The sequence below is a fragment of the Lagenorhynchus albirostris genome, chromosome 7 (genome assembly GCF_949774975.1).
Source record: "Lagenorhynchus albirostris chromosome 7, mLagAlb1.1, whole genome shotgun sequence".
NCBI classification, from domain to species: Eukaryota; Metazoa; Chordata; class Mammalia; order Artiodactyla; family Delphinidae; genus Lagenorhynchus; species Lagenorhynchus albirostris.
Window position 1 is genome coordinate 72,670,096 of NC_083101.1, and position 18,431 is coordinate 72,688,526.

At 35.7% G+C, this 18,431-nt stretch overlaps 1 non-coding gene across 1 annotated transcript; it reads right to left on the bottom strand.

Moving 5' to 3' along the window:
* Window positions 1–17,755: 17,755 nt before the first annotated feature.
* LOC132524007 (U6 spliceosomal RNA) lies at window positions 17,756–17,862 on the bottom strand. The gene has a single exon (XR_009541773.1). It is a non-coding gene; the product is annotated as a U6 spliceosomal RNA (small nuclear RNA).
* Window positions 17,863–18,431: the final 569 nt, after the last annotated feature.

An 18,431-nucleotide genomic window follows, 5' to 3' on the forward strand; every position in this document is an offset into this window, starting at 1 on the left:
CTACAGTCCTCTGAAATTATTTCCTTTTATTTCTCCCTCCTCTCTGGTACTCCTTCCAGCAAACTCTTGTTCCTGGTGTCTCTGGACTTTCAGCACTGTCTCTTTAACTCAGGGACCCCACTGGGCTCTGTCTGGGCATCCCCTTGGTGTGTCCGTGCCTAGAAACTCTTTAAAGGCAGTAAACTGGGGTAATAATAGGGCGCATCCTCTTTCTTTTGTATTCTCCAGTAATCACTGTCCTTCAGCCTGATGTTAAGTTCTTGAAAACTGTTGTTTCATATATTTTGTTATTTTATTGGTTGATTAAAATATAAGTAGTAATGGTTGTCTGTAAGAAAGGTTTTAATTACAAATTAAATTTCTTTAATTGATAAATGACTACTATTCAGATGATTTTCTTATTTCAGCTTTGCTATTTTATGGTTTTCAATGAGTTTTTCCATTTCATCTAAATTTCAAATTTATTGGTGTAAAATTGCTTATTGTATACTGCTCCCTATTTTTTATTATGTTAATAATTTTTAGTAATGTTGCTTTTGTATCCTGATTTTGATAATATGAGATCTCTTTCTCTCTCTCTTCCTGAGCAGTCCTAGTAAGGGTTTATTAATCACAGTATTTTGGAGTCCTTCTTTATTTTCCCCATATGGGGATAATCTGTAGATCTACTCCTGGTTTTTTTTTTCCCCCTCTTGATTATTGGTTATGTTTATGTACCTTTTCATAAGACTTTTAGGGAATTCTGTGTGCCTTTAAAAGCCTCTTGATGTAGTCTCCCAGCTTCCCATTCTGCTTTAAGGCTCAGCAAATGTCTCATGGGGAAAATTGGGCTTTAAGTTTTGTGCTTCACCAGTTTCTAATCTGCCATGCCAACTCCATAAGGTTGCCAAAAGTTCTGCTGTTGAGTTCTACTTGGGAAAACGTTCATCTTCAGCCATGGTCAGAATCAGGAAGGCATTCAGGGAAGAAAATGGTCAGAAATGTTTCCTCACATAGTGTATTTGTTTCCAGGTGGTTTAAACAGTACAGATTTATTTTCTCATGGCTCTGGAAGCTAGGGCCCACCGTAATGACCTCATCTGAACTTGATTACATCTGTGAAGTCCTTATTTCCAAATAAGGTCACATTTATAGGTACTGGTGGTTATTAGGACTTCAACATGTATTTTTGAGGGACAAAATTTAACCCATAATACTTAGGAAGGACCTTTCTTCCCCTAGAATTTTAATTCATCTAGTCTTCTTTGCTTTCAAAGTTCTCCAGTATGCCTATGAAAAAATTGTTCCTGTTTATCCATTTTTTTTTCTCCTTATTGCCAGCTACAACGTACTGTATCCACTCAGAAGCAAAGTCCATTGATACTTAAAAATCCAGTTTCATAGCCTTTGTATTTAGTGTAAATTTATTCCAGATTTTGACAATAGTTTGATTCTTAGTTTAATTTTCAGTTTTGTGAATTTTTATATTTGTCTGTGGAACTTGTGGTAGAGATTCAGGAAGGGGCAGTGTGCTAATTTATAGTAGCTGGTATTAGAGTATTCTTTACGTTTCAGATACTCTATTAAACACTTAAAATTCATTATACCATTTAATTTGCACAACAAACTTATGAAAGAGTTACATTTATCATGGGCATGTTTATAATGATACTTACAGGTTATATTGAAACATTCACTTGGTAGTCGGCATATGAAGATACCAAGCCTTGTTTTTCCCATGTTATAAAATTAAAAATGCTACATAGGAATATTAGAGCTTTGTTTATAAGTACAATGCTTATCTTATTGTGTTAGCTGTTTAGGTTTCTATTTCCTGCTAGAGTAAGGCTGTTTTTGGACAGAGACCAAATCTTACCCATTTTTATATTACCAATATCTAGCACCACGTATTAGCTTTTGTGCTTATTGGATAGATATAAAGATAGGAAATAGTATATATTATATAATTTTTAAATTATATCATAATAGTGTATTTGTTTGACAATATAAATGACTTTTATTGAGGTAAAAAAATTGTGTGTGCAGATGGAAGATATTGAACACACTTGCCATCATCCCCATTCTTGTGTCTATGGCAGACATCGCTAATCAGTTAAGGAACTCCTTCCCTCTAAACTTGGATATAGCCAACAATCATCTCTTTAACCATGCAGTTCATGCAGCCACTACCAAATTTGTGAGTTAATCTATTCATAGAGCATTACTTAGCACTTCTGGTTATAGTAGTAAGCACACTGGACCAAGTGTCTGGAAACATGGGACAAAGCCTGGCTTTGAAGTAGCTTAGGAACATGACTTTGAGCTTATAATATAAATTTTTGTCTTTCATTGCTTTATTTTAAAAATGAGAATAATAGTAGCTATGTGATTTAGAGGACCAAGAAAGAACAGAAGGGCACGCTGGATACTGAAGAGAGCTTAGGAGTAAGGGATTTTGGTCACAGTCTTGGATCAGGCTCTTATAAATTAGATAAACTTGGACAAGCAGGAAAACCCCATGACAACATTTGCATATATTTTGTTTTTCTCCCTTTCCGCAGGCAGCATAGTGCCTACTTCGAAAGTACACAAATGGTATTTACTGACTAAATGGCATGTCAAATAAGGGTATTTTAGAAAATTATACCTGATATCCCTTTTGTTCATGTATTCTATAATTCTTGGTAATGGATGTATAAGTGCTTTGAAGGTTAAAGGGTATATTTGTAAGGGACTATTTTTAAATTCTGGCTACATTATTACTATGAAGCTGCTAAAGCAGAAGGAAGAGACTTTTATTGATATTAATGCTAGATAACTGGTGTCAGGGTTAAATTTTTCAATAGGGAGGCAAAATCTAGAGTAAGGACTACAAAATTCTGCTGGGCTAAATAATAATCATTTATGTATCAATATTACAGAGACTACCGCCACCTAATTAAAAAAATACTTCCTTAATAATTCTAAGATATATATAGCACCTTTATCTGACAGTAATTCATTGCACCTTCCCCCATCCCCTTTTCCTTTTGAAAATTAGTAAGACAATACTTGGTTCTTGTCTAGCAAGAAACACGCCTTTGTTGCTTCTTTGTAGGAATGATTTGGCTAGAATTGGTATCCAATAGGCAATTAATTGTATGCCTCTGGATGCAGGCAATGATGATCTTAATGCGTTTTGTGTTTTTTTCCCCTAGAACATTATGGTTTAAACTTGTAAATAGATTAAATTAATTTTCAGGCTCGTTTATTTTCCCAAAAGTTAGGCCAATGAATAGAATATATTTTGACATGTACATTCTGCTGTCACTTTGAATCTTACACCTGCATCTAAAAAAATATAATAATGACACTGGTAAACTTGAGCAATTTTTAAACCTTTTCTTCTGCTAATGGAGGATGCTACCTGCTTTCTCTTTGACTGTGAAAGACTCAGGTCAGCAAAGATATAGCAGGATGTGTATTACTGCAGATTTCCTTCATTGTCACCTGTCGCTGGGGGCATCGTCAGATGTGAAAAAGAAAAGGACTGCTTCTTTTAATTTCCTTTCTCCGTCTTTTAAAATAAGATATCTGTGTGGTGTGTGTTCATGGCAAAATATCATTTATGGTGTGTATGTGTGTGTGTGTGTGTGTGTGTGTGTGTGTGTGTGTGTGTGTGTGTGTGTAAGAGGCACAAAGGAGGGAGAAGCCTGGATAGAAGGTAGATCTAACTCTTTTCCTTTCCTTAGGCAAAACCGTTTTCCTATTTGGCCTTAGTTCTGCTCAGTATTAAAGGCAAGTTCTAAATCATGACTTTTGGAACAATACATTTTCCAACAGAATTTGTGATATAACTTCCTGTTTAGAATGTTGTGATGTTATGGACTAACATCTCTGTCTATCCTCAGGAATTTCTGGGCTTGTAGACTTGTGGACATGTGAGAATTATGTTATATTCAAAACTATAGGTGCCTTTATACATGTGTTAAATTATAATTTCTCTATATAAATATACAATAAATACACAGTATTTGTTGTTTAGAAAGAAGCAGCATTTGTTCTTTTTAAGGATGAGCTTTGGGCATCACATATTGGTAGACTGTCAGGGTTAAAACAACTTCCAAGATAATTTGTTTAACACTTCTATTTTTCAGTTAAGAGAATTGTGGATGAGAGCAAGCAAATGACTGTGTCAAAGATCTCACTGCTTTAGCAGTGACAAGACCCCTATGACATACTAGATCTCGAATTTCATAGTCCGTTCTGTTTTCTGCTATATCACATATAACCACATAAACATCTCAAAAAACAAGCCTTAGTCCCCCCCATCCCCTCCCCTTCCAACTCCCATGGAAATAGGATTGTAGCTTGAAGCTTCCCTGAGTTTGGTAGTTTAAAATGTCTCTCTTCTCCCTCCATGATGCAGTGGAAAGAGCATTTATTTAGAGTCATTTATTGAACCATATTGATTGAATGCCTTCTCTGTGCCAAGTATGAGACTAAGACCTGGAAATATAGAAGTGAATGAGGGACAAAATCCTGGTGTTTACAGTCTGTTTGAACTTCTAGTCTTGCCTCTTAACCAGTTATCTATCTTAAGGCAAATCATTTCACCTCTACGAAACTCTATTTTCTGATCTTTAAAATAAGGGCAAATTCTATTTTCAAAGTTGTGAAGATTCATTAAAATTTAAAAATAGTAAATCTTGTGGCACATTTCTGACAAACAGTAGGCATGCACTTAACAAATGTTAATGTCCTCTTTCCTACATCTAAGAGTTACTGTGAAAATCGAATAAGATAATGGACAAGAAAATGCTTTGTGAATTGGACACATAGTTATAAGCAAAGTTGGGGTTTTACACATATTACCTTTCTTCACCTTGCAAGTTCAAGTCAAATGAGAAGAGGCAAACATCTCAAGATAAAGTAGCAACTTAATTGCAAATTAAGGCTGTATTGGAGATTATAGTTTTGATGTGCTTCCCAACACTTTACTCTAGAATTAAATTTACCCACTCAGGCAGGCACAAGTCTTATCACTGGAACAGTAATTTTGCAAGACAGAATGCAAAGAGAATGAATGCTTCCTGCATGGAGACAGAGAGAATGCTGAAAGAGCAGAGCTGCCCATGGACAATTCTGTTTTCAAACTCACTAATCAGATAAGTCACTCTGCCTCACATGGGAAAGAAATGAGAAGTGGTATTTTTGGGGGAAGTCTCTCTCTATGGAAAGGAAACAAGAGGACAGAAAATATAGGTTTCTCTAACAGACACATACACATTGCTATGAAGAAAGTGAAATTCAACCCTCTTCCCCCAACCTCCCATTCTTATATAAGGTCTTGGAACTGCTATCTCATGTACTAAAATACTCTTATATTTTCTTCAAAGCTGTTTCAAGCTCTTTCCCTAGCTTATGGTATGTTCAGTGAAAAATACAGATTAGAAAATTCTGCGATTTTACATTGTATAATATATTCTATAGTATATAGTATATACTGTATGTATTGGGTGTATGTGTGTGTGTGTCATAAAGGAATGTATATTTATAGAGGAAATGGAGAGGGAAATTACATTAAAATGCTCAGTGTATCCACTTTCAGGTATGATTATGGGTGATTATTATGATGCTTTTTGTACTTTTCAGAATTTGTTAATAATGTATTTCTAAAAAGTTGACAATCCCCTTCCCCCCAGAACTCAACTTAAAAAAAGCACAAACAAAAACAAAACCTAGCCAAATTGTTTCTTCTTCCCCAATTCTGGCAAAATTTTCTATTTTTTCCTTTTCAGTTATATTCAGTACAAGTGGTCTAACAAATTCACTTTGTGCAGTAAACAGTGATGGAAAGTCACCTGAAGACTAAACAAACATTATCAAATTGAAAATATTATAGGTGACATTGTTATTTCTAAATACCTGTCTTTTAATTATTTGTGAATAATGATAAGTCCTGAAGGTAAGTTCAACAATTCTAATTCCTTTTCCTTGGTCGGCATCTTTTCACATTTTTAAGAGCCATCTGTATTTACAGCTCTGTGAAATGTATGTTCATATTCTTTAGCTATGTTTTCTATTGTTTTTTAAATTATTCTTGTTAAGAGGCAAAATACTGACAAGAATATTTTGACAAGAATATTGTATATTAGAGAAATGTTAGAATATTTGTATATTAGATAAATATTAGTCAATCCATTGTAATATGAATTACAAAAACGTTCTCATTTTGTTATCTTTATAACTATTTGTGTGAGGGTTTTTTTTTGTCATATAGATTTTATTTTTAAAAATTAGGTGCAAATGGAAATAAAAACAAAAATAAAAAAATGGGACCTCATGAAACTTAAAATCTTTTGCACAGCAAAGGAAACCATAAACAAGGCGAAAAGACAACCCTCAGAATGGGAGAAAATGTTTGCAAATGAAGCAACTGACAAAGGAATAATCTCCAAAATTTACAAGCAGCTCATGCACCTCAATATCAAAAAAACAAACAACCCAATCCAAAAATGGGCAGAAGACCTAAATAGACATTTCTGCAAAGAAGATATACAGATTGCCAACAAACACATGAAAGGATGCTCAACATCACTGATCATTAGAGAAATACAAATCAAAACTACAATGAGGTATCACCTCACACCAGTCAGAATGGCTGTCATCAAAAATCTAGAAACAATAAATGCTGGAGAGGGTGTGGAGAAAAGGGAACCCTCTTGCACTGTCGGTGGGAATGTAAATTTATACAGCCACTATGGAGAACAGTATGGAGGTTCCTTAAAAAACTACAAATAGAACTACCATATGACCCAGCAATCCCACTACTGGGCATATACCCTGAGGAAACCATAATTTGAAAAGTCATGTACCACAATGTTCATTGCAGCCCTATTTACAGTAGCCAGGACATGGAAACAACCTAAATGTCCATCATCGGATGAATGGATAAAGAAGATGTGGCACATATATACAATGGAATATTACTCAGCCATAAAAAGAAACGAAATTGAGTTATTTGTAGTGAGGTGGATGGATCTAGAGACTGTCATACAGAGTGAAGTAAGTCAGAAAGAGAAAAACAAATACTGTATGCTAACACATATATATGGAATCTAAAAAAAAAAAAATTGGTTCTGAAGAACCTAGGGGCAGGACAGGAATAAACATGTAGATGTAGAGAATGGACTTGAGGACACAGGGAGGGGAAAGGGTAAGCTGGGATTAAGTGAGAGAGTGGCATGGACATACATACACTCCCAAATGTAAAATAGATAGCTAGTGGGAAGCAGCTGCATAGCAGAGGGAGATCAACTCGGTGCTTTGTGTCCACCTAGAGGGGTGGGATAGGGAGAGTGGGAGTGAGATGCAAGAAGGAGGAGATATGGGGGTATATGTACACATATAGCTGATTCTCTTTGTTATACAGCAGAAACTAACACACCACTGTAAAGCAATTATACTCCAGTAAAGATATTAAAAAAAAAATTAGGTCCAATTTATCCATCTTTTCTCCTTTCTCTGTTTTGTCATACTTAGAAAAGCTTCCAAACCTGGGTTATGAAAGTTTTTTCCCTTATTTTCTTCAGAACTGCTTTCATTTTTCACTTAAGTATTAATATTTTGAAATGTTTACTGGAATAACGTATGGGATATGGATGCAATTATTTTTTTCCCAAATAGCTATTCAGCTTTACAACATCATTTATGGAATAATGTCATTGCCTCATCTTTATCTTATACTTAATTTTTGTATGCATGTGTATTTTTTCTTGACTTCTGTTTGTTTTCAAGTTTCTATTTTTTTTCAAGAGAGTACCATGGTTTAAAAATAATGTCGCTGTAGTATGTATTTTAAAATATGGCTAGTTAAATCTCATCTCTTTGTTCCCAGAATATTGCCTAAAAGTGAACTCAAGAGTTGATGTTTTGCTGGAAATATCACACGTAAATCTACCATCCTTTATTCTAACGACTTCAGCAGTTTCTTTGTTTTGGTTTATAATATATATTTTGCGATCTTGTAATGTGCCATTTGAAATGACATTTAGTCAAGCCTATGATGCAACTGGTCTTTCACATATTAGCAAACTGGAATGCAGCTGGATTTCAAGTAGAAGGAAAAGTCGGGGATAGGCGACTACCTTATGTAAAACTAGTTGTAAACGTAAGGATGCAGGTTCTGAATAAGGAATTTAGGAAAAACGTATATTTTTGTTCTTTATCTTTTGCTAAGACAACTTTTCAGTGTCTCTTTGGATTGAAAAATATTGCCTTTTTCTCAATAAGGAAAGCCTAGTGGTTGTGCCATCTTAGACATTTGAAATAAGATGCATGTAGGGGTGTGTCATGCCACGTACTTAAAATCGATCATTCCAAATAATACAGTAGCTCAAAAATCTATTCCACTGGATAAAGAACCACCCTTTATGACTCTTCCCTTCAGATTTAAGAAATAACTCCAATCTACTTGAATATAATATTAATTTACAATATGTCAATACCTTCAGCCCATTGCTAATTTTAGCAGTACTTATGTATCTTCTTTGAGAATGTTGTAATTACAGCTAGAAGATATCTCCAAAAAGTAACTATAGTTCTCTAATTCAACGTATGTTTTCAGCCTTCATTTTATATGATTCACCATGACTTAAGAATTCATCTTTTAGAAATTTATCTTAAGGCAATGCAAACTATAGAAAACATGTATACGCATAATTTTTATTATTGCAATACTACTTAACCAAATTAGAACAACTGAAATGTTCCCATTTAGGGGGGAATGATTATATAACTTAATGGTATTTACAGGTATGGCATATTTATCTTAAAATAACATTTACAAAGAGGTTGTCAGGACATTAGGATAAGGTCAGCGATTAAAGGTTAAGTGTTAAAAAATAGGGATATAGAAGGTAGTATCAGTTATTAACATTATAATTGTTAAAATGATACTAGTGATACTCTGAGTGTTGGGATTATGGGCTGTCAGTATTTTTAGCTCTCTAATTTTTGTGTTTTTTTCTAAATTTTTTTTTACAATGAATATAAGTAGCAATACCTTTTACCCCTCCTTTTTCTGTTGAGAACACTAATGTTCTACTCTCTTAGCAAATTTCAATAATACAATATATTGTTATCATCTGTGATTACGATGTCATACATTAGATCCTCAGACCTTATTCATCTTATAACTGAAAGTTGGTAATCTTTTACCAACCTCTCCCTATTTTCCCCAAACCCAGTTCTTAGCAGCCACATTTCTGTTCTCTGTTTCTATGAGTACACTTTTTTTTTTTAATATTCCACATATAAGTGATACCATGCAGTATTTGTCTTTCTTTGCTTGCCTGACTTATTTCACTTAGCATAATGCTTTCCAGGTTCATCCATGTTGTCACAGATGATAGAATTTTCTTCTTTTCCAAAGCTGAATGATATTCTATTTTGTATGTATACCACATTTTCTTGATCCATTCATCCATTGACAAAAACTTAGGTTGTTTCCATACCTTGACTATTGTGAATAGTGCTGCATTGAATATGGGAGTACATATATCTCTTCAAGATAACATTCCCTTAAATGTATACCCAGAAGTGGAATTGTTGGATCATATGGCAGTTCTAGTTTTAATTTTTTGAGGAACCGCCATACTGTTTTCCATAGTGGATGTACCAGTTACATTCCCAACAACAAGGCACTAGGGTTCCCTTTTTCCACATTCCCACCAGCATTTGTTCCTTGTCTTTTTTTTTGTTTTGTTTTGTTTTTGTTTTTCTGCGGTACGCAGGCCTGTCACTGTTGTGGCCTCTCCTGTTGTGGAGCACAGGCTCCGGACGCATAGCCTCAGCGACCATGGCTCACGGGCCTAGCCGCTCCGCGGCATGTGGGATCTTCCCAGACCGGGGCACAAACCTGTGTCCCCTGCATCGGCAGGTGGATTCTCAACCACTGCGCCACTAGGGAAGCCCTATCCCTTGTCTTTTTGATGATTGCTGTTCTAACAGGCATAAGGTGATAACCTCAAGGTTGTTTTGATTTGTATTTTCCTCATGATTAGTGATGTTGTGCATCCTTTTATGTCCTGTTGACCATTTGTATGTCTTCTTTCAAAAAATGTCTATTCAGGTACTCTGTCCATTTTCTAATTGTATTATTATTATTGTTGGTTTTGCTATTAATTTGTATGAGTGCTTATATATTTTAGTTACTAACCTCTTATTAGATATATTGTTTGGAAATGTTTTCTCCCATTCTATAGGTTTCCTTTTGATTTTGTTGTTGGTTTCCTTTGCTGAGCAAAAGCTTTTTAGTTTGATGTATTCCCACGTGTTTATTTTTGCTTTTGTTGCCTTTGCTTTTGGTGTCATGTCCAAAAAATTGTTGCCCAGGCCAATGTCAAGGAGCGTTTCCTCTATTTTCTTCTAGGAGTTTTATGGTTTTAGGGCTTACATTTAATTCTTTAATCCATTTCCAGTTAATTTTTTGTTAGTGATGTAAGAGAGAGGTCGAATTTCATTCTTTTGCATGTGAATATCCAGTTTTCCCAATACTGTTACCTGAGATAAATCATATTTTTTCATGCTGTATAATTCTTTTATACCTTGTTGGATTTGATTTTCTAATGTTTTGTTGGTTTCTATATTCATGAGTTATTGATCTGTAGTTTTTTTTTGGTTCTTTCTGGTAATGTCTTTACCTGGTTTTGGTTTTAGGGTGATGCTGTCCTCACAGAATGGGTAAAGAAGCTGCTGTTACTAAATTCTTAATCTTCACTCTTTGTTTCACCTCCTGTGTACAGTGCTGTGACACCACCCTGATACAGTCCTTTCACTATCAAGATAACATTTTTTAAGGCTTTGCATTTAGCAAATTTTACTGAAGACTTAGCATCCAAGAAGGGGATTAATTTGCAATGCAGCAGAGCACAGCATATAATTCGAGTTTATTTTAGACATCCTTTCTCTTAAATACCCCTTTGCAACTTCAAATAATGTGAATTCACTAATTGTTCCACTTCATCTATCCCTATACTTTAGCTGTACTTCAGGACTCTACCTTCTTGTCTCTCCTTAGCTCTCTTTTTAAAAAATCATCTGGTTTTATAATGTAAACAATTCAGTTTTCTTCAGTAAGTTCTGGACCTACGTTTGTGTATGAACCAGGGTAGGTTGATATCAGCTGTTCAATAAAATAAACATTTAATATTTATGTCAGAGTTAGCTGTGGGTCCACAGGGAGGCTCTTCTCCATGCAGTCACTCAGGGCACCAGGCTCCTTTTATGTGGTGACTCTACCATTTCCTTGGACAGAGGAGAGAAAGAACTAGAAGGGTAGCCCAAGAGATTTTAGGGCCAGGCATGGGAGTATTATTTATCACTTCCTCCCACATTCTGTTGTTCAGAACTCATTTACATATTCCCACCTAATTGCAAAATGCTGTCTGGCTATGTGCTCCAGAGAAAATAAAATGTTCTTTGATGAACATATAGAATTCTTTTTGTCACACTTAAAAAAAAAGATTAGGTTGATATGTAAGTAGAAGTCTAATCTGGGTCTCCATTCCTTTAACAGCATTTTAATGAGAATTTCTTTGTTTTACATGAGCTCACTGTCCTAAGGAGGACTTCTTGTCTGATATAATCCCAAATCCCTTAGAAAGAAGAGGCTCCCATCAATATTGTTTATTTGTTTCATTGTCTGTTTATTTGTCTTTTTAAAAAAAATTTATTTATTTATTTTTAGCTGAGTTGGGTCTTTGTTGCTGCATGCGTGCTTTCTCTAGTTGTGGTGAGTGGGGCCTACTCTTCACTGCGGTCTGTGGGCTTCTGATTGCGGTGGTTCTCTTGTTGCGGAGCACAGGCTCTAGGCGTGCAGGCTTCAGTAGTTGTGGCGCGTGGGCTTAGTTGCTCCACAGCACGTGGGATCTTCCCGGACCAGGGCTCGAACCCATGTCTCTTGCATTGGCAGGCGTATTCTTAACTACTGTGCCACCAGGGAAGCCCTATTTAAGTGTCTTAAGCTCCCCTTTTTATTGCTCTATACTTAGCCTAGTTCATGCAGTATGCATATACAATTTGGTACCTTTACGTTCTTCACTAATAATACCTGATGGATTTTCTTCTTATGGATTGATGCTATCTACTGGACTCTGAAATTATACCAGCTGCATTTAATTCTGTTTTTAACTAGTGGGCTCATTGTTAATATCTCATGAGCTTTTTGGTTGTAGCTGAAAGTCTGTCCCTACATTTTGTTAAAGCCCACTTTCCCTCATTATGCCCTAAGGATTCCCCAGTCACCTTTTTCAGTTTGTCAGCTGCTTTCTTTATTTTTATTTCTCATCTGTTGCCAAGTTATTCCCTTTAGCTACCTTGATTTCTTGCTCCTTTGATTTTTTTTTAACTTTGATTGCTCCCTGTGTTCCCATAATCAACTAGGTGATTTTTCACTGCTTATGTATTCAGTCCGCCAAAGTGAAAGGAATTAAAGTGTATTTCAGTTACTTCTATTTGCTTTCCATTCCCTGACCTTCCCATTAATTTCAGTCTACCACTGTGTTTTATACATTATAGCTGTATTTGGTGCGATTCTGTTTTTCAGAATTTTAATATGTAAATCAGTTTGACTTTGAGTTCACTTTTTATGTACCAATTTGTGATACTACTTATCAAGCATTTTTGGGATCAACGGATGATATGCTAATAAAGATTGTTTAAACTGAGCTCAGGAAAGGTTTTCTGTGGACGTGGTATGGGTAGAAGAGATTATAATTCCAATTATCTAAAAGAAGCAATTAGATGTTTTGTTAATATTTGGATTTTTAAAATAAAAATAGCTCTTAACTGTAGCCATTTTAATGCATACATCAGTTTAGAATCTGGCTAATAGCCTGCTGCTTTTGTGGTGAGATTGTCCCTTTTTTTAAACTAATGGGTTAAATATCATGGGTGTGTTTAGTAGAGTTACCAATACAAGAAAATGATTCAAACTAAGGTTTTTAAAAAAATCTTTTTTGGTGGTGGTGATCATTTTATGAGGGGTAATTTCTTTTAATGATAGGATAAAGAACTGTTTCTTGCCCAGTGAGTTTATGGAGGAGCTAACACTTTTATTTCCTTAATAGTGGTAGCTATGTGGTTTATTGGCACTCTTCCCTTTCCCCAGTTTTCTAGGCTCCACCCCCCTACCACAGGGATGAGCTATGAGCACATCAGGCAAGGCCAATGAATATGACCATTTTGATTGGTTTAGAGATGGATGTGTGACCCAAACATGGACAATGAGAGCTCCACCAAAAGTGTTTGCTGGAACTTTAAGGAAAAAGTACTTTCCTGCCCCTTAGTCGCTAGGATGTAAGTTGGAGTACCTGGGAGCTCTTGTTGCCATCACATGGAGAGAGCTCTGCCTAAGGATAAAACAGAATGAGGAAAGCAGAAATTAGGGAGAGAGAGAGAGAGAGGGAGAGAGAGAGAGAAAGGGGTCGGGGAGAGAGAGAGAATACTTCTTGATGGCATTTTTGACACCCTAGATCAAATTGTGTCTGAAGTCAGTCACCTCTTAGATTTCTCAGGAATGTAAGTCATTAAGTTACCTTTTAACTTAAGCTAGTTTTGATTGTGTTTCTTTCACCGACAACTAAAAGTGTAACAACAAAATCACTGACCACCTAGAATTAGTTTATAAATATAATGTCACCAAATTAGAATATTCATTTAGGAGGGTAAAGAAGACCCTTACCTACATTGTTGACCATTCTATCTCTATCATATATTATATCACAGTAACTGGCACAGAGACATGCTTAATAGATATTTATGGAATGAATAAATGATTCATCTAATTAATTTAATAATTTAATTCAAGTTGAACTATTTTGTCCAGGTCTTATCTTGGGAAATAGTAAGATGATAAAAGGAATAAAAGAGACAGAGACTCTGTCCTTTATTTTCTGAATTTGTGCAGGCAGTGAGGTATTACAATAACTTAAGGCAGACTAAGAGAAGGGGCCAAAGGGAGTGAAAGTTATATGTTAAAGAGTAGCTAAGTCATCAAAAGGCTCTCGAGTTAAGACTACTTGGATTTGAATCCATGCTCTATACTTGTTAACTGAATAAATTTGGGTATATTACTTAAACTCAGTTTTCTTATCTGTAAAATGGGGGTAATATTTGTATATCCTTTATAGATCTGTCATGAGGATAAATCAAGATGTTCTGTTTAAAATATAAGGCTGGATACTATAAAACTCTTATAGGAAAACATAGGCAGAACACTCTTTGACATAAATCACAGCAAGATCTTTTTTGATCCACCTCCTAGAGTAATGAAAATAAAACCTAAAATAAACAAATGGGATCTAATTAAACTTGAAAGCTTTTGCATAGCAAAGGAAACCATAAACAAAACAAAAAGATGACCCTCAGAATGGGAGAAAATATTTGCAAACTAAGCAGCCAACAAGGGATTAGTCTCCAAAATATACAAACAGCTCATGCAGCTCAATATCAACAAAACAAATAACAATCGAAAAATGCGTAGAAGATCTAAATAGACATTTCTCCAGAGAAGACATACAGATGGCAAAAAAGCACATGAAAAGTTGCTCAACATCACTAATTATTAGAGAAATGCAAAACAAAACTACAATGAGGTATCACTGGTCAGAATGGCCATCATCAAAAATCTACAAACAGTAAATGTTGGAGAGGGGGTGGAGAAAAGGAAACCCTCCTATGCTGTTGGTGGGAATGTAAATTGGTACAACCACTATGGAGAACACTATGGAGGTTCCTTAAAAAACTAAAAATAGGACTACCATGTGACCCAGCAATCCCACTACTGGGCATATACCCTGAGGAAACCATAATTCAAAAAGATATATGCACCCCAATGTTCATTGCAGCACTATTTACAATAGCCAGGACATGGAAGCAACCTAAATGCCCATCAACAGAGGAATGGATAAAGAAGATATGGTATGTGTATATATATTCCATTATAATATATTATAATACAATAATTATATATATAATTATAATATAATTATTATTATAATATAATATTCCATTATATATATAATGTAATATTGCACAGCCATAAAAAGAAAAACTAATGCCATTCGCAGCAACATGGATGGACCTAGAGATTGTCATACTGGGTGACGTAAGTCAGACACATAAAGACAAATATCATATGATATCGCTTATATGTGGAATCTAAAAAAAGAGTACAAATGAACTTATTTACAAAACAGAAGCAGAGTCACGGGTATAGAAAACAAACTTATGGTTTACCAGGGGATAAGTGGGGGGCTGGGTAGATAAATTGGGAGATTGGGATTGACATATACATGCTACTGTTGAATATATATCAAATAGATAACTACTAAGAACCTGCTGTATAGCACAGGGAACTCTAGTCAATACTCTGTAATGACTTATATGGGAAAAGAATCTAAAAAAAAGAGTGGATATATGTATATGTGTAACTGATTCACTTTGCTGTACACCTGAAACTAATACAACATTGTAAATCAACTATACTCCAATAAAAATTAAAAAAAAGAAAAGCAAATTGAAAAAATAAAATGATTAAAATACCTAGGATATATTAAGTACTCAGTAATTTTTAACTCTTTTTGTTTCAGTAAGCAGAGATGGCTGGTACAGGATTTAAATATGGAAGAAGATAAAACTGGAATGAAGTCACCCTTGGGAAGCTGAATATTTATTATACTGCAAGTAAGTATCAGCCATTAATAAAACTCTGCATACAGGGTTTGTAATACAAAATGATCTAGCAAAATCTTACTTTAGTGTTATGTTAGATTTGTGATCTTCTAATCTTACTTTAATGTTAGGTTAGATTTATACAGTGGTAGATTTATTTTAGAGAAGATGAGTTAAGATATGCATCCTTGGTAAATGGGAGAAAAAAGGGACCTCTATATTATATTTTTAAGAATTTTAATAGGAAATCATGTAGCATTTTAAACTCAGTGATAACAATGTCAAATTTTTACTAGATATTCTGCAAAAGGAAAGAAAAAAAGATTTTCAAAAATAAGTATGTTTGTCTGCTATAAGGTAGATAAGCAGAAGATTAAGTATTATATGTTAGATAACCTTCCAGATTCATTAACATATGATGCTTAAAGCTCATAAAATTTGATGAAATTTTGTCAAGTCTTATTCAGAAATGAACATCCTCCTATGTCATGAAATGCTTTTTATGATTACTTTTTTATTTTACTTTAATCTGCAACTCATGGTAAAGTAGTAGTTTCCCAAGGGTGTCTGGGTACAAAGGAAAATGGAGTCACATAAATGGAAAAATGTAGCTTCAAATATGCTTAATATTGCTGGCCTACATATTTCAGAAACATCGGGGCATTTCCACTTGATTCAGGGGTCTTTGGAGAGAATGAAATAGCATAGTGTAGTAGAGGAAAGAACACAGGCTTTGGAAATCTTGACAAAAATAGATTAAAATTGTGTAACCTTGGACAAAATAACCTTATTGAGCCCAAGCTTCCCCATGAGAAGAAAGAAGATAGCAACATTAGCTTCATAGTGTTTTTGTGGTGATTAAGGATAATATTTATAGGGTGACACTCGTTTTTTGGCATGTAGAAGGTGATCAATGTATGATAACTATTCTTATTATAAATTATCATTTCCAGTTATAACAAAATTATCAATGAGATTCTATTTCAGATTTTATGTAGTAGTGGGAAATATAAATCTATCAAAATAAAAATAAAAGAGCGGATATTTGCTGGAAATCCTAAGGCAGAAATAATGAATAAATAAAACTATAGAGACAAATGTTAAGTAGCAACTTCCAAGATTTTGGTAGATGTTGATTGAGTCTTAGCTGGTATCATAGCTTATGAATAGCCAAGTTCAGCACTGTAGTTTAACTTCATTGCTCCAGCCTACTCCAAAGATAAAATGGATGGAGGTGTTCTAGACAGAGATTATGATGATGAAACAGCTGTTCTCCACTTTCTCTTCTTCTCAGGTTGTATGCCTTTATCATTTAGCCTATAAAATAAGTGTAAGTCTAGTTTTTATCAGGAACCAGAGTTCCTGTCTTAGCATTTTCTATCCAACTTTCCTGTCCTTGTCCTTACAGTTTTTTCTGGACTCCTCTCCTGACCTTCCACTCTGTCCAGCTTCCCTTTCTTGTTTGCTTAATGAAAATTCCACTTACCTTCTCAAAATTAGGTTCCTCAGGGCATTCTCAATCTACTTCACACTGTGGAAGGACACAGTCCTCCTTAAGAGTTATAAAATACACACTGGGATGTTAAAAGCAGTCACTTTCTGGCCCTAAGGACTCTTCATTGTGTTAGATTTAAACTGATCAAATCCCCAGACACAGTCCTCCTTAAGAGTTATAAACTACACACTGGGATGTTAAAAGCAGTCACTTAGGCCCTAAGGACTCTTCATTGTGTTAGATTTAAACTGATCAAATCCCCAGATTTACATTTTAATATATATAGCTTTATCCACTGGCCTGGGGTTATCTTTGAAAAGTCATAATTTCTTCTTCTTCTTTTTTTTTTTTTTTTTTTGTGGTACGCGGGCTTCTCGCTGTTGTGGCCTCTCCCGTTGCGGAGCACAGGCTCCGGACGCGCAGGCTCAGCGGCCATGGCTCACGGGCGCAGCCGCTCTGCGGCATGTGGGATCTTCCCGGACCGGGGCACAAACCCGTGTCCCCTGCATTGGCAGGCGGACTCTCAACCACTGTGCCACCAGGGAAGCCCAATTTCTTCTTTTGTTTTTAATGGAACACTTTATGATTTTATATGTCATCCTTGTGTAAGGACCATGCTAATCTTCTCTGTATCATTGCAATTTTAGCATGTGTGTTGCTGAAGCAAGCACTCTTTCCTCCCTCCTTCCTTCCTTCCCTCCCTCCTTCCTTCCTTCCCTCCCTCCTTCCTTCCCTCCTTCCTTCTCTCCTTCCTTCCTTCCCTCCCCTCCCTCCCTTCCTTCCTTCCCTCCCCTCCCTCCCTTCCTTCCTTCCTTCCCTCCCTCCCTCCCTCCCTCCTTCCCTCTCTCTCTCTCTCTTTCTCTTTCTGAGAAGGTGATCTCTTGTTTTATATATACATATACATGGTCTATTTGAAACAGTTTAAAACTTATTTTTACTTTTGGCAAGTAGACAATTTTTCCTCTGTTTTATTCCAACATTTTTTTTTTTTTTTTGCGGTACGCAGGCCTCTCACTGTTGTGGCCTCTCCCGTTGCGGAGCACAGGCTCCGGACGCGCAGGCTCAGCGGCCATGGCTCACGGGCCCAGCCGCTCCGCGGCATGTGGGATTTTCCTGGACTGGGGCACAAACCCGTGTCCCCTGCATCGGCAGGCGGACTCTCAACCACTGGGCCACCAGGGAAGCCTTCAGTCCAACATTTAAAACAGAGAAATTGAAGCTTTTCTTGTTAGGGGGTAAT